The 13,636-nt window shown below is 36.1% G+C and overlaps 1 pseudogene; it reads right to left on the bottom strand.

The window, feature by feature from the left end:
• Nucleotides 1-853: 853 nt before the first annotated feature.
• On the bottom strand, nucleotides 854-12,964 carry LOC145806090 (urea-proton symporter DUR3-like; annotated as a pseudogene).
• Between the last annotated feature and the right edge of the window lie 672 nt (nucleotides 12,965-13,636).

Below are 13,636 nucleotides of genomic sequence, written 5' to 3'. Positions count from 1 at the left end.
ATCAAAAATTCATTTTCATTCTCTATACTTTTAAAACATTTTTTTCGTCAAATGTCAAAAAATTATTCTTAAACACTTAATTATTTTTCAGATAATATTTTAGCAAAAAAATACAAAAACATACACTTTCCCAACAAATCTTAAAATTTTTATTTGCTAACAATTATCACATTTATGAAAGTGAATCTTGTTTCAAATTGTAAATTTTAGGGTAATGCTATGGTACCATATGTAAGTTATGTCATTTGTGAATTTGATTATCACAAGTGACATAACTCAATACTATGAGAATCATAATTATAAATAAATAAATAGTTATAACCAAATATTACATGAGATATAATTAAAAATCTCTTGAATGACTAAAATAATGTCATAATCAATAACATCACAATGTGTCATAATTAATAACACAATAGATCATAACCATTGATTCAAAGATCATAACTAAGGATGTGCATGTATACCATAGAATTTCTCTTCTTCTTTTTTTTTTTTTATCTCACAATACATCAGTGAGTATAAAAATAAAATAAAATAAAACAGAAATTTATTAATTTGTCTAGTATTTTTCCTAAATGAATTGTCTATTTGGTATATGTATATACTTTTTCAATGTGGAAAAACAACCATTGACTAGTTGAGGGACAGTACTTCAAACTCGTATCACTAGATAAGCAAACGAAAAACTTTACATGATTTGTAAAAAGTAAAAGCAAGGCTCAACAACAAATTAATTTTTTTCTTTAAACTCGTATCACCAGAAATGCAAACTACAAACTTTACATGATTTGTAAAAAGTAGAAGCAAGCTTCAACAACAAATTATTTTTCAATTTTTTTTTATTTTTATTTTTTTAAACTGAACCAAAGTCCAAAAAACACTCTGCTACCAATCCTAAGGTAGAAACCAAGTGCTGTAACACTACTCATTTACAACACCAATTTTTATCCCTTTTTGACTTCATCACTCCAAAATCCAAGCAGAATTTTGTGCCACTCATTCATGATGAGCTGAGTGAGAAATGTTTTAGGCAGGGACAATGTGAGCATCTGGCTCTGATGCTTCATTTTTCTTGGCCTTCCCTTTCTCATGCAAGTGAATTATTTCTGCTTCGGGTATCGCCAACATGATCGTATACAGCTTCAAATTCAATTCTTCGACCTTTTCCATGAGCCTATCATTTATAAACATGCCAAGAATGATGCTTTGGATCATTTGCCAGCTTTCTGTCAGTGGCAAAACTATAATTACTGCTGATCCAATTGTACCCCATGCTATTGCTATGATTGCCTAGAATTTAAAGTACCCTTTGCTGAATCGCCCTTTATTAACCCAATAACATAACAAAACAAAACAAATGGAAGAAGAGTTTAATCAAATCACATCTTTCATTTTCCAATTTTCATTGATTTTAATTCTGAATTAATTGGTTTACACTGTCAAAGGAAATGGATTAGCCATTTGGCATCTAAGGTTCACAAAACCAGAAGAGTTTAAACAAAGTAACAATGCCAGTTATGTAGTGAAAATGGAAAGGTTGTTATTTGTTCAGCAACAAAAACAAAAACAAAAGAATGTTGCTTATCAAACTAGTGTAACATATTATCCACACAAAATTGACACTTTTGCAATTGGTATAATCTCAACAAGTTTGTAGTGTAGAAGTTGGGATTGACGTTATAGTTAGGTCAAGTATTGGTGATGAATTTTTTGTTGGACAATCTTCACTGTATTTAAAAAGATTAAATTCTTGTTGTGTACATAACAACAACAAGAATAAAAGAAATAGAGAAAAGGAGAGAATTTGTTTGATTACAAAAATCAAACTCGAAATAAAAATAAATAAATAAAACTACAGATTTTATTTTGTTACAAAAACAAAATTAAAATCTGATTAAATAAATAAATAAAGACAGAATAAAATTAAACAACTTACTTGGTTAATTTATTTGAATAACTTTTCTGATCAAGTCCAGTGTTTAACACTGTGTCCTTAAGACAGATTCGTCCTCTCCACGGTGCTTTCAGAATTCGGACGTCTATCTCCCAAGATGAAATGATCTACCACAAACAATAGCAGGACTACTAATTGTTTACCTTACGAACACACTAAGTGTTTACACTCTTTCTTTTGGAAATAAAATGCAGCAAGATGAAGAATATAATTAGCAGAAGTGAAATACGAAATTTCTGAATGGAAAAACATCAAATGAGGGTGGTCCTATTTATAGATGTGAAGGTGGCTCTTGGTTTTGAATTGAACAGGTATGTGGCTCTTGGTTTTGAATTGAACAGGTATGATACCTGTTGGTTTTGAATTCAAACAGATAGCAAAACGGGAAGGGCTCTGTTTGTATGAGCAATAAATCCAAATCTGTTTAATTCTGTTTGAAAACGGGAAGGGCTCTGTTTGGATGAGCAATAAATCCAAATCTGTTTAATTCTGTTTGAAAACGGGAAGGGCCCTGTTTGGATGAACAAAAAACCCAAACCAATTTAATTTGAATTCTGGATTTTATTTTAATAAAAAATAAAATTAAATTCAAATGTTTTTGGCCCAAAAAGATTAGAAGCCCAACCCAACCACACACCCGCGCCCAAGCCCAGCCCGCCCGACCGGACGGCGGCGGCGGCGCGCGCGCGCGTGTGGTGATTTTTGGGTCCAATGGGTTTAGCCCATTTTGCCCATAACCTCTCCCTCTAAAACACTTGGGTACCCCTTGGGGCACACCCCAAGTATCTCACCCTAAGCCTTATAAACCCTTTCAAAACTTCCTACCAAATCAATGTGGGACAAGCCAATTTACAACCTTAAGGAATTTCCACCAAAACTCCATTTCCATGGAGCACACTTTGGCTTTAATTTCCCATTCACTCGGTAATGGTTTTGAGCAACCAAATATACCACGTGAATCACAACGCGGCATAGAACGCGTTACCACTTTGACCCGAGTAAATCGACACTCGGGGCCCACCTAAAAAATAGACCGAACTTAGGAAAAAATTCTGGTTTTATCCAGAATTTTATAACCATTTCCAACAATCCCCCACATGAATGGAATTTGATGACAACGGAAATGCAACAATATGCAGACTTAACGAAAGAGTATAAGTCGAAAATATCTTGCATCAGGATAGGTAGTTTTCGGCCTTGAACCTTCCCTAGTGATAACCTATCGGACTTACTGGCTAACCAATGGACGCGATGCCTTGAATTGTTCAGCCGTTTGTGTAAGCCAAGACAATAGATTTCACACAAAATATCTTCTAGCACATCGTGGTTCTCACTGTTGTGTTCATTTTGGCCTTGAACGCACCTGGTTTTCATAAGTGTTTCTAGAGAATTTAGCCTCTTCATTCTCATAGAACCGGCCCCAGTTCAACACTCATATAGGTGATTCTTATTGTGAGTATCTTCTTATACTCATCTTGATTTTATGTCTTAATCAAGATATAAGTAATCATTAAAAGCGAAGCTTATCCTTATACCCCTGCAGACAACATATGTTGCAGATATCACTCTCACCATAGGAATGGGTAGGAATTTTAATCCCTTGGTGATTTCTGGCGAGCCATACATAACTTAGTTGTCCCTTTGAACTTAGTTCTTGGGATCTCCAGTCATATAAGTAGGGTTACCATTATGACGACTCTTATGTAATAGGCTTTAATCCCATCCCCTTCGATGAACTATACACTAGCTCTTTTGTCAAACCTTTTGTTAACGGATCCGCAATATTCTCTTTAGATTTTATATAATCTATTGAGATTATTCCATTTGACAACAATTGCCTTACGGTATTATGTCGACGACGTATATGTCGTGACTTACCGTTATACATGTGATTCTGTGCCCTGCCTATTGCAGATTGACTATCACAATGAATGCAAATAGCTGGCACAGGTTTTGGCCACATTGGAATGTCTTCTAAGAAGTGACGAAGCCATTCTGCTTCTTCACCTGCTTTGTCTAAAGCAATGAACTCGGATTCCATTGTGGATCGTGCGATGCAAGTTTGTTTCGTGGACTTCCAAGAAACAGCAGCGCCTCCTAGAGTAAAGACATATCCACTAGTGGATTTTGAATCTTTAGTATCCGATATCCAATTGGCATCACAATAACCTTCGAGTACTGCTGGATATCGAGTAAAGTTCAAACCATGATCACGAGTAAATCTTAGATATCTAAGAACTCGAATGATCGCTTTCCAATGGTCTTCTCCAGGGTTACTAGTGTACCTACTCAATTTACTGATAGCATAAGCTATATCAGGACGAGTACAATTCATTAGGTACATTAGGCTTCCAATGATTTGGGAGTATTTTAACTGAGACACTGCATCACCTTTATTTTTTGATAAATAAAGACTGATGTCTACAGGTGTTCTAGCTAAATTCAAGTCATCCTTGATAAATTTATCAAGAATTTTCTCAATATAATGAGATTGAGATAATGCATATCCGTCAGATGTTTTAGTAATTTTCATTCCTAATATAACATCTGCGACCCCCATATCTTTCATATCAAATCTTTTGTTAAGCATCTGCTTAGTTGATTTGATCATGTTTTGACTGCTTCCAATGATAAGCATGTCATCCACATAAAGACAAGCTATGACATATCCTTGGTCAGTGTTTTTAACATAGACGCATTTGTCACATTCGTTTATCTTAAACCCATTAGTAAGCATTGCATGATCAAATTTTTCATGCCATTGCTTAGGTGCTTGTTTTAATCCATAAAGGGATTTTACAAGTCGACAAACTTTCTTTTCTTGCCCTGATACTACAAACCCTTTGGGTTGTTCCATATAGATCTCTTCATTTAGATCACCGTTTAAGAAAGCTGTCTTAACATCCATTTGATGTATTTCTAAATTAAACAACGCTGTTATAGCAATAAGCATGCGAATGGATGTTATTCTTGTCACAGGGGAATATGTGTCAAAATAATCCAGACCTTCCTTTTGTCTGTAACCTTTAACAACAAGTCTTGCTTTATACTTGTCAATTGAACCATCTGCTTTCATTTTTCTCTTGAATATCCATTTATATCCAAGAGGTTTAGAACCTGGTGGAAGATCCACCAATTCCCAAGTATGATTTTGCATAATGGATTCAATTTCATTATTAACAGCCTCTTTCCACAAAGGTGCTTCAGGACCTGTCATTGCTGCCTTAAAGCTTTGAGGTTCATTTTCTAACAAGTATGTTAGAAAATCTGGACCAAAGGATTTTGATGTTCTTTCTCTCTTACTTCGTCTAGGTTCATCATTAGTTAAATCCTGTTGGTCAAGACTATTACTAGTCTCTTGTGTTTGATTGTCATTAGTCTCTTGACTTTGTGTACAATCATAAGTTCTTTTCTGTGAACTTAATTCCTGTCCTGTCTTGTAAGGAAAGACATGTTCAAAAAACACAGCATTCCTTGACTCTATAATAGTGTTCACATTTATATCAGGTATATCTGATTTATAAGTCAGAAACCGATATGCACTACTATTCTGAGCATAACCAATAAACACACAATCTACTGTTTTTGGTCCAATCTTAGTCTTTTTAGGAACAGGTACTTCTACTTTTGCCAAACACCCCCACACTTTTAAGTATTTGTAGGAAGGTGGTCGACCTTTCCACAATTCATAAGGAATGCTTTTGGTTTTCTTGTGGGGCATTCTATTAAGAACATAATTAGCAGACAATATTGCTTCCCCCCACAAGTTCTGTGGTAAGCCTGAACTTAGTAACATGGCATTCATCATTTCTTTTAGGGTTCTATTCTTCCTTTCAGCAATTCCATTTTGCTGTGGAGAATAAGGGGCTGTAGTTTGGTGAATAATGCCATGTTGTGCACAAAATTCATTTAATGGTGCATCATATTCACCACCCCTATCACTTCTAACCATTTTAATGGTTTTACCAAGTTGATTTTCAACTTCTGTTTTGTAGAGTTTAAACATTTCTAAGGCTTCATCTTTACTTCTAAGTAAATAAACATAACAATATCTTGTGCAATCATCGATAAATGTTATGAAATACTTTTTGCCTCCTCTAGTTTGAATAAATTTTAAATCACATACATCAGTATGAATTAATTCTAGAGGTTCGGTTTTTCTTTCAACCGATTTAAATGGAGCCTTAGTTAGTTTCGCTTCTACACAAATTTCACATTTATGATTAGGATTAATTTCAAACTTTGGTATATAATCTAAACCAATTAATCTATGCAAAGCATCAAAATTCACATGTCCTAATCTACCATGCCATAAATTTGACTCAAGAATATAAACAAAAGATGTGTTATTCTTATTCATAGCAACGTTCGGTACAACTGTCATTACATTTAACTTAAAGAGACCATCACTCATGTATCCCTTACCAACATGCATACCACTCTTTGTTAATACAAATTTATCAGACTCAAATACAAGCCTAAAACCATTTTTACTTAACAAAGACCCAGAAACTAAATTCTTCCAGATGTCAGGTACATGCAGTACGTTGTTGAGGGTCAGTTCTTTCCCTGATGTCATCTTCAAGATTACTTTCCCTTGTCCAGCCACAGTAGAAGTAGAAGAATTTCCCATGAAAAGTTGTTCACCATTTGCAGCCTCATTGTAGGTAGTGAACATCTTCTTGTCCGCACAAATGTGACGAGTTGCTCCAGTGTCAACCCACCACTCTTTGGGATTTCCAACCAAGTTAGCCTCAGACACCACAGCGGAAAGGTTGATGTCATTCACTCCGTCAGAGATGTAATCCAATTCTGTTACATTGGCCTGATTGGTGATCTTCTTACTTGTACTTCCATGATTCTTTTTAGGGCGGCAGCAGTCAGAAGCTCGATGTCCAGTTTTGCCACAGTTATAGCATTTTCCTTTGAACTTCTTGCTACTATCGCCTTGTTTAGGACCATCTCCAGTAAACTTTCTCTTTTTGTTATGTGGTTTATGAACTTGTTCAACCACATTAGCCTTGGACTCAATGGGATTTTTTCCATTCCTCTTTTCAGCCTTTCGGTTATCTTCTTCAATTCTTAATCTTACAATCAATTCATCCATAGTCATCTCTTTGCGTTTATGTTTTAAATAATTTTTGAAATCTTTCCAAGCCGGTGGTAACTTTTCCACTAAAGCAGCGACTTGGAATGACTCGCTAAGAGACATACCTTCTGAATGAATATCATGCAAAATTATTTGAAAACTTTGAACTTGAGATATTACCGTTTGGGAGTCTACCATAACAAAGTCCAGAAATTTACCGACGACAAATTTCTTCGTGCCGGCATCTTCTGTCTTGTATTTCTTCTCCAAAGAATCCCACAATTCTTTTGTTGTTTTCAGAGGACTGTATACATTATACAGCATATTGTCAAGGCCATTTAGGATGTAGTTTCTGCACAGGAAATCTGAATGTTTCCAAGCATCTACAGCGGCAACAACTTGCCGATCACTTTCACCCTCTTTAAGTGCTGGAGCCTCTTCATGGAGAAACCGGGCCAAATTAAGAGTTGTAAGATAGAACAGCATCTTCTGCTGCCATCTCTTAAACTCGGTACCGTTAAATTTTTCCCGTTTTTCTCCATGATTGATTGGTACATGAACATGGTTCTGGATAGGGACCAATGTAGGTGTAACAATAGGAGTACCACTGCCAGATGCAGTTTCAGTTGTAGTAGCCATAATCTCTGATTACAAAAATCAGAAAATATTAAAACACAAATTAATTTTCTAGTTACTAAAACCAGAAAATAATTATAACAACAAAATAATTTTATTTTCCTTGTTACTAAAACTAGAAAAATAAAATATCACAAGAATTTTTTGTAATACCAAATAATATTCTGAATTGTTAATGACACCAGTATCGTACTACTAGTTTTTGTCAAAGAAAAGAGACAATATATTACTACTATCTGTCAAATAGCATAAATCACTATTTATTTTTCCAACCAGAATATTAATTTGAAAACACAGAAAATTAAATACAATGAAGATACCCAAAAAGGATTCTGTCTTAAGATTGTTGGACAATCTTCACTGTATTTAAAAAGATTAAATTCTTGTTGTGTACATAACAACAACAAGAATAAAAGAAATAAAGAAAAGGAGAGAATTTGTTTGATTACAAAAATCAAACTCGAAATAAAAATAAATAAATAAAACTACAGATTTTATTTTGTTACAAAAACAAAATTAAAATCTGATTAAATAAATAAATAAAGATAGAATAAAATTAAACAACTTACTTGGTTAATTTATTTGAATAACTTTTCTGATCAAGTCCAGTGTTTAACACTGTGTCCTTAAGACAGATTCGTCCTCTCCACGGTGCTTTCAGAATTCGGACGTCTATCTCCCAGGATGAAATGATCTACCACAAACAATAGCAGCACTACTAATTGTTTGCCTTACGAACACACTAAGTGTTTACACTCTTTCTTTTGGAAATAAAATGCAGCAAGATGAAGAATATAATTAGCAGAAGTGAAATACGAAATTTCTGAATGGAAAACATCAAATGAGGGTGGTCCTATTTATAGACGTGAAGGTGGCTCTTGGTTTTGAATTGAACAGGTATGATACCTGTTGGTTTTGAATTCAAACAGATAGCAAAACGGGAAGGGCTCTGTTTGTATGAGCAATAAATCCAAATCCGTTTAATTCTGTTTGAAAACGGGAAGGGCTCTGTTTGGATGAGCAATAAATCCAAATCCGTTTAATTCTGTTTGAAAACGGGAAGGGCCTTGTTTGGATGAACAAAAAACCCAAACCAATTTAATTTGAATTCTGGATTTTATTTTAATAAAAAATAAAATTAAATTCAAATATTTTTGGCCCAAAAAGATTAGAAGCCCAACCCAACCACACACCACACACCACGCACCCGCGCGACCGGACTGCGGCGCGCGCGCGCGTGTGTGGTGATTTTTGGGTCCAATGGGTTTAGCCCATTTTGCCCATAACCTCTCCCTCTAAAACACTTGGGTACCCCTTGGGGCACACCCCAAGTATCTCACCCTAAGCCTTATAAACCCTTTCAAAACTTCCCACCAAATCAATGTGGGACAAGCCAATTTACAACCTTAAGGAATTTCCACCAAAACTCCATTTCCATGGAGCACACTTTGGCTTCAATTTTCCATTCACTCGGTAATGGTTTTGAGCAACCAAATATACCACGTGAATCACAACGCGGCATAGAACGCGTTACCACTTTGACCCGAGTAAATCGACACTCGGGGCCCACCTAAAAAATAGACCGAACTTAGGAAAAAATTCTGGTTTTATCCATAATTTTATAACCATTTCCAACATTTTTCATTTTAATTTTGGGTAGTGGCTTCAAAATAGAAGAATTAAGCTTATGTGCTATTATGGAAATCAAAGCAAAAATGTGAATATCACAATTTTGAATTTACCAATATTAAGGCCTTTGAATAGATTCCTGGTAATCCAATCCCACAAAAATGTGAATATAAAAAATGTAAATTCAAACACTGATTATTGAATTTACCTGCATGAAGAGAGAGGAGAAGCCACAACAAAACAATCACAACATTAAAACCAACACCCCATTTCATAATCCACGCTTTCACTCTTATCAGCTTTTCCTCCTTGAACTCCTCAGCCGACAATTCACTCTTTTCCTTCTCAACCATAGTTATCTCCTTTGTCGTATCCCAATCATAGTTTTAAGGCCACAAAAAACTACACACAGCATGAATCGCACCACCAATAAGTATAGAAACAAGGTTTCCAGCAAGCATCGGTGCATTCCTTCCAGTCGTGTCAAGGTTGACCCTACCATACTCGACTTTGGCAACTGACAACCAAGTGATGATTCCAAGAACACAACCAATTATTGTTCCAAGGATGGCACCAATTGCATTTGCTTTTCGCCATAGAAGCATGAAAGCTATGGGAAGAACAACTGAGCCAATGAAGACTCCCATGGCGAGGTACATCCATCCTAATGAAACTCCGGCCTTATTTAGTATTACTGCTAAAAATCCCATGAAACATCTGAAGCCTAGAACAACTCCCTGTGACACTCAGAGGATTTGCTTTCCAGTTGCATCCGGGTTTATGTAAGTGCGGTAGATATCATAAGTGCATAATGAGGAGACTACTATTAGTTCTAATGAACCAGCAGATGTCACAGCCCTATTTTTCATGTGCCAGAAAATTCAGAGTTCATAACAAAACACTGAAATATTGGAGTTTCAAGATTTAGCACAGATTTGAACAAAGAAATAGTGAATTGGCCAGAATGTGAGGTCCTGAAAATTAAACTATTGAAACTTCACTAAACAAAACTTCAACTGATATTTGAATAAGATAAAAGTTTAGTATTGCACATTTTAGAAGCCCCAAAAGTCCAAAATTTTGAAATTATGGGACTAGAGTAAATTTCTGAAACATCTGATAATGAAAAAAGAAAAAAGAAAAAAAATGTTGAACTCAAATGGGATTGTTAGTATAAGATCACTAATTGGCTTAGCTCATTTGGATTCGGTTTTGAGGGCTTTCAACTGAAATTGGGGATGACACTTCGACATAAGACCCACAAAAGTTTTGAAACTTACAAAAGCTCTACCAAGCATCGTAACGGTATTGATGTACTTTTTCATCTAAAAACGTAGTCCTACTATACTAATATTAGCAACATCGTGATCCATATAATGCTCAATTCATGTCATCTATAGTTTAGAAATTGTTAATCTAGCATTGCTTACTCACATAAAAAGCATAGTAAGCAGAAGAACAGATACTCCTTTTCCCATCAAAGCAATTGGCGTTGCAGGAGGAACAAGTCCATGACTGGCCTCACTTGCCGTTATAGGTAGATCAAGGGCTAGTGCTCCTAGACCAAGTGACGTTGCCAGAGAGAATGGCACGGCAAACCAGACCAACCCGCCCAACAAGTAGCCCTTATGAGTCAATGAAGGCCTTGCAGCAATAGCACTCACCCAATATCCCTACACATCGATATTACTTCTTCATTACTTAACCATTGGATAAGGTAGCTATAGGGCCAGTGCTCACTTACATTGCCAACAAACACAGTACCAAAGTTGCCAACAATGTTAATTATCCCAAAGATGAGCCCTCCAGAACTCAGCATCATAAGGTAAGAGCCCTTGTAATTCCCGCTCACTGGCCCACAAGATTGCCCATTGTGTGTGAGTGGCTCTTGGCAGACTCTTGATTTGCTTGCAACCTCAAGCAGATGGCGGTATATGATAGTTGGGCTACCAAGCTTTCTGCTTGATGTGTAAACTAAGTACACAAAAACGACTAAAACCACATGCACTGAAACCAAAGAAAAAAATAATAGAGCTCATATAAGCACCAAATGTAAATTGGAAAACAAAATTACAGTATAAAGAGCGAAAATACCTGTTACTGAATGTATGTAGCTTGCCAAGAATGTGGCTTTTAGCCCCCCTGCAAGCGTGTAGACAATTACACCAAGTGGAATTAGAAAACTTGCAGCATATATGTTCACTCCAGTGAGTGCATTCACGACAGAAGAGCCACCAAGAAGAAGCATGGCCGTGACAATGATGTTTGTCAAGAAGAAAAAGTGAGAAAGACAAGATGAGCAGCAGTTCCCCATCTGAAGTAACAGAAAGATTTGCCATCAAAATCAAGGAAATTAAGCTTTTCAATGAGTAAAATGATAAACCTAGCCATGTTATACTATATATTTTGATTGGAATCATCATAACTATGTGACATACCTAGCTTTCACAATTTCACACACGGTATGAGCATAGGGGGCCTTTCTTTTGATCTCTGTAGCCATTATGCCAAACAAGAGCACCTGTTTAATTTAGAATTAGCAAGATTATTTATTGAAAAGTATCTCATTTCCTTCTTGAGGAGAGAAAGAACTTCATAACAAAAACAATGGAAAAAAGAGCAGAGTCGACATGCCTAGATGGTGGCTCCACTAGCATACCAGAAAGGACCGCTAACTCCATATTCCCACGCAACATTTGAGCTTTGTAAAATTGTAGCTGCCCAAGTCCACTTTAGAAATCCAAATTTTGAAGCCAATTTGCTAGTTGAACATAAAGGTGTTCAAGATTTGCAGAAGCAAGTGAACTGAGAACATTACCTGAGATACAATTACACTAGCAATGAGTCCTATTTTAACATTCCTGCCTACAGTGTTGAAGCATTTTGATGTGTGGCGTGATCCAACATATTGCTTCTCTAGCCAAACTTGGCAAATTATTTCATAGTTGTTGCAATTTAAACAAGCGATGGTAAAGAAACAAAAAGATAATTCACACTAGTCTGGAGTTTCAAATAGTTGTTACTTGTTAATGATTGTACTTGTTTGGGAATTCAAATAATTGTTAATGATTCTATGTGGAAGGGGCACTCTCAAATATTATTCATGTAAAGGTCATATAATGGCCTTGGTCATTATCATCTACACTTCCACTAAGCTTATCCTTTAGTGAAAAATATGTGCAACTCCATGAGAAGCAAAGAGAGAATAAGCCATAAATGAGGGAAAAGAAAAAGAGATTTTTTAGGTTCCAAAACTTTTCAACAAGATTCTGGATAATTCTAAATACACCCACAAAATTTCTTAATACACCCATTTTATAAGACACAATTACCCAAGTAGTGGGTTTATTGCCACTAATTACAAGTGTTAACCCTATGAATAATAATACAGTGTAAAGAGATAGAAAGGGGGTAATACCAAGAAGGAGGTGAAGACAGCAAAGAAGGGCCCAAATCCAAGAATAACAGAGTACCCAACACCTTGATTTAAAATTGCTTTCCCTCCAAAGCAACTGCTCTGTCTCACACAACTGTCCCCGGTGCAGGAGTAATACTTGGCGGTGAACTCAAACGGCGGACAATTTGGTAGAGAAGAAGCCATGAAGCCACTGCTCTTCTTCAACTTCAACTGTCAGAGTCTGGCACTCTGTTTGTGTGGGAATTTATATACATATATAGAGGAACTGAACTGCTTTATTGTGACGGTATACACAATATGGTTCAAGTCAAACTATGATAGTTTTTGTCTCATTGTTTGCTATGAAAGCCATGTCTTGGATGGCACTGATGCTTTCAGTGGTCACTCTCTTGGCTTTATGTATATGTATACGTATATGTATATGTGGCATGTTGTTTGCACCTATTTTTGCTAGGTTTTGTCGACAGGTGGTCCAATTAGTAGAGGACACATGGCCAAGTCTAGAGTGGATATCCATCATCAAAGGACCATGACTAACAGTTGAAACTGGGTCTCTGCATACGGGTTGACTATAAGTGATGGAGTAGTTATTAGCAGTGATCATGGAGTTAGTAGGCAGCTTTTAAGGAGGAAGCATGAGACAAAGTATGAGCTTTTTTCTGTTGAGAAAAGGGTAAAAGAGTTTGTAGGCATGAAATAACTTGAAGAAGAGGCAAATTGACAGACAAAAGTGGAGGATTGATGTACTTGGAAGGCCTAGAAGCCAGGGAGCAGTTGCAGCAGTTACCCAACAGCAGTTGCAGAATGGGGAGATCATGGGGGCGTGTGAAAGAAGAACTATAAGAGGCTAGAAATTTGCAGGGGCAAGGGACATCAACAACAACACAACAACCTAGCTTTTAGACTT

Source organism: Camellia sinensis, chromosome 13, assembly GCF_055761805.1.
Source record: "Camellia sinensis isolate YWXY chromosome 13, ASM5576180v1, whole genome shotgun sequence".
Lineage (NCBI taxonomy): Eukaryota > Viridiplantae > Streptophyta > Magnoliopsida > Ericales > Theaceae > Camellia > Camellia sinensis.
Note: the sequence above shows the minus strand (reverse complement) of the source record. Positions and strands in the feature narration are given on the sequence as shown.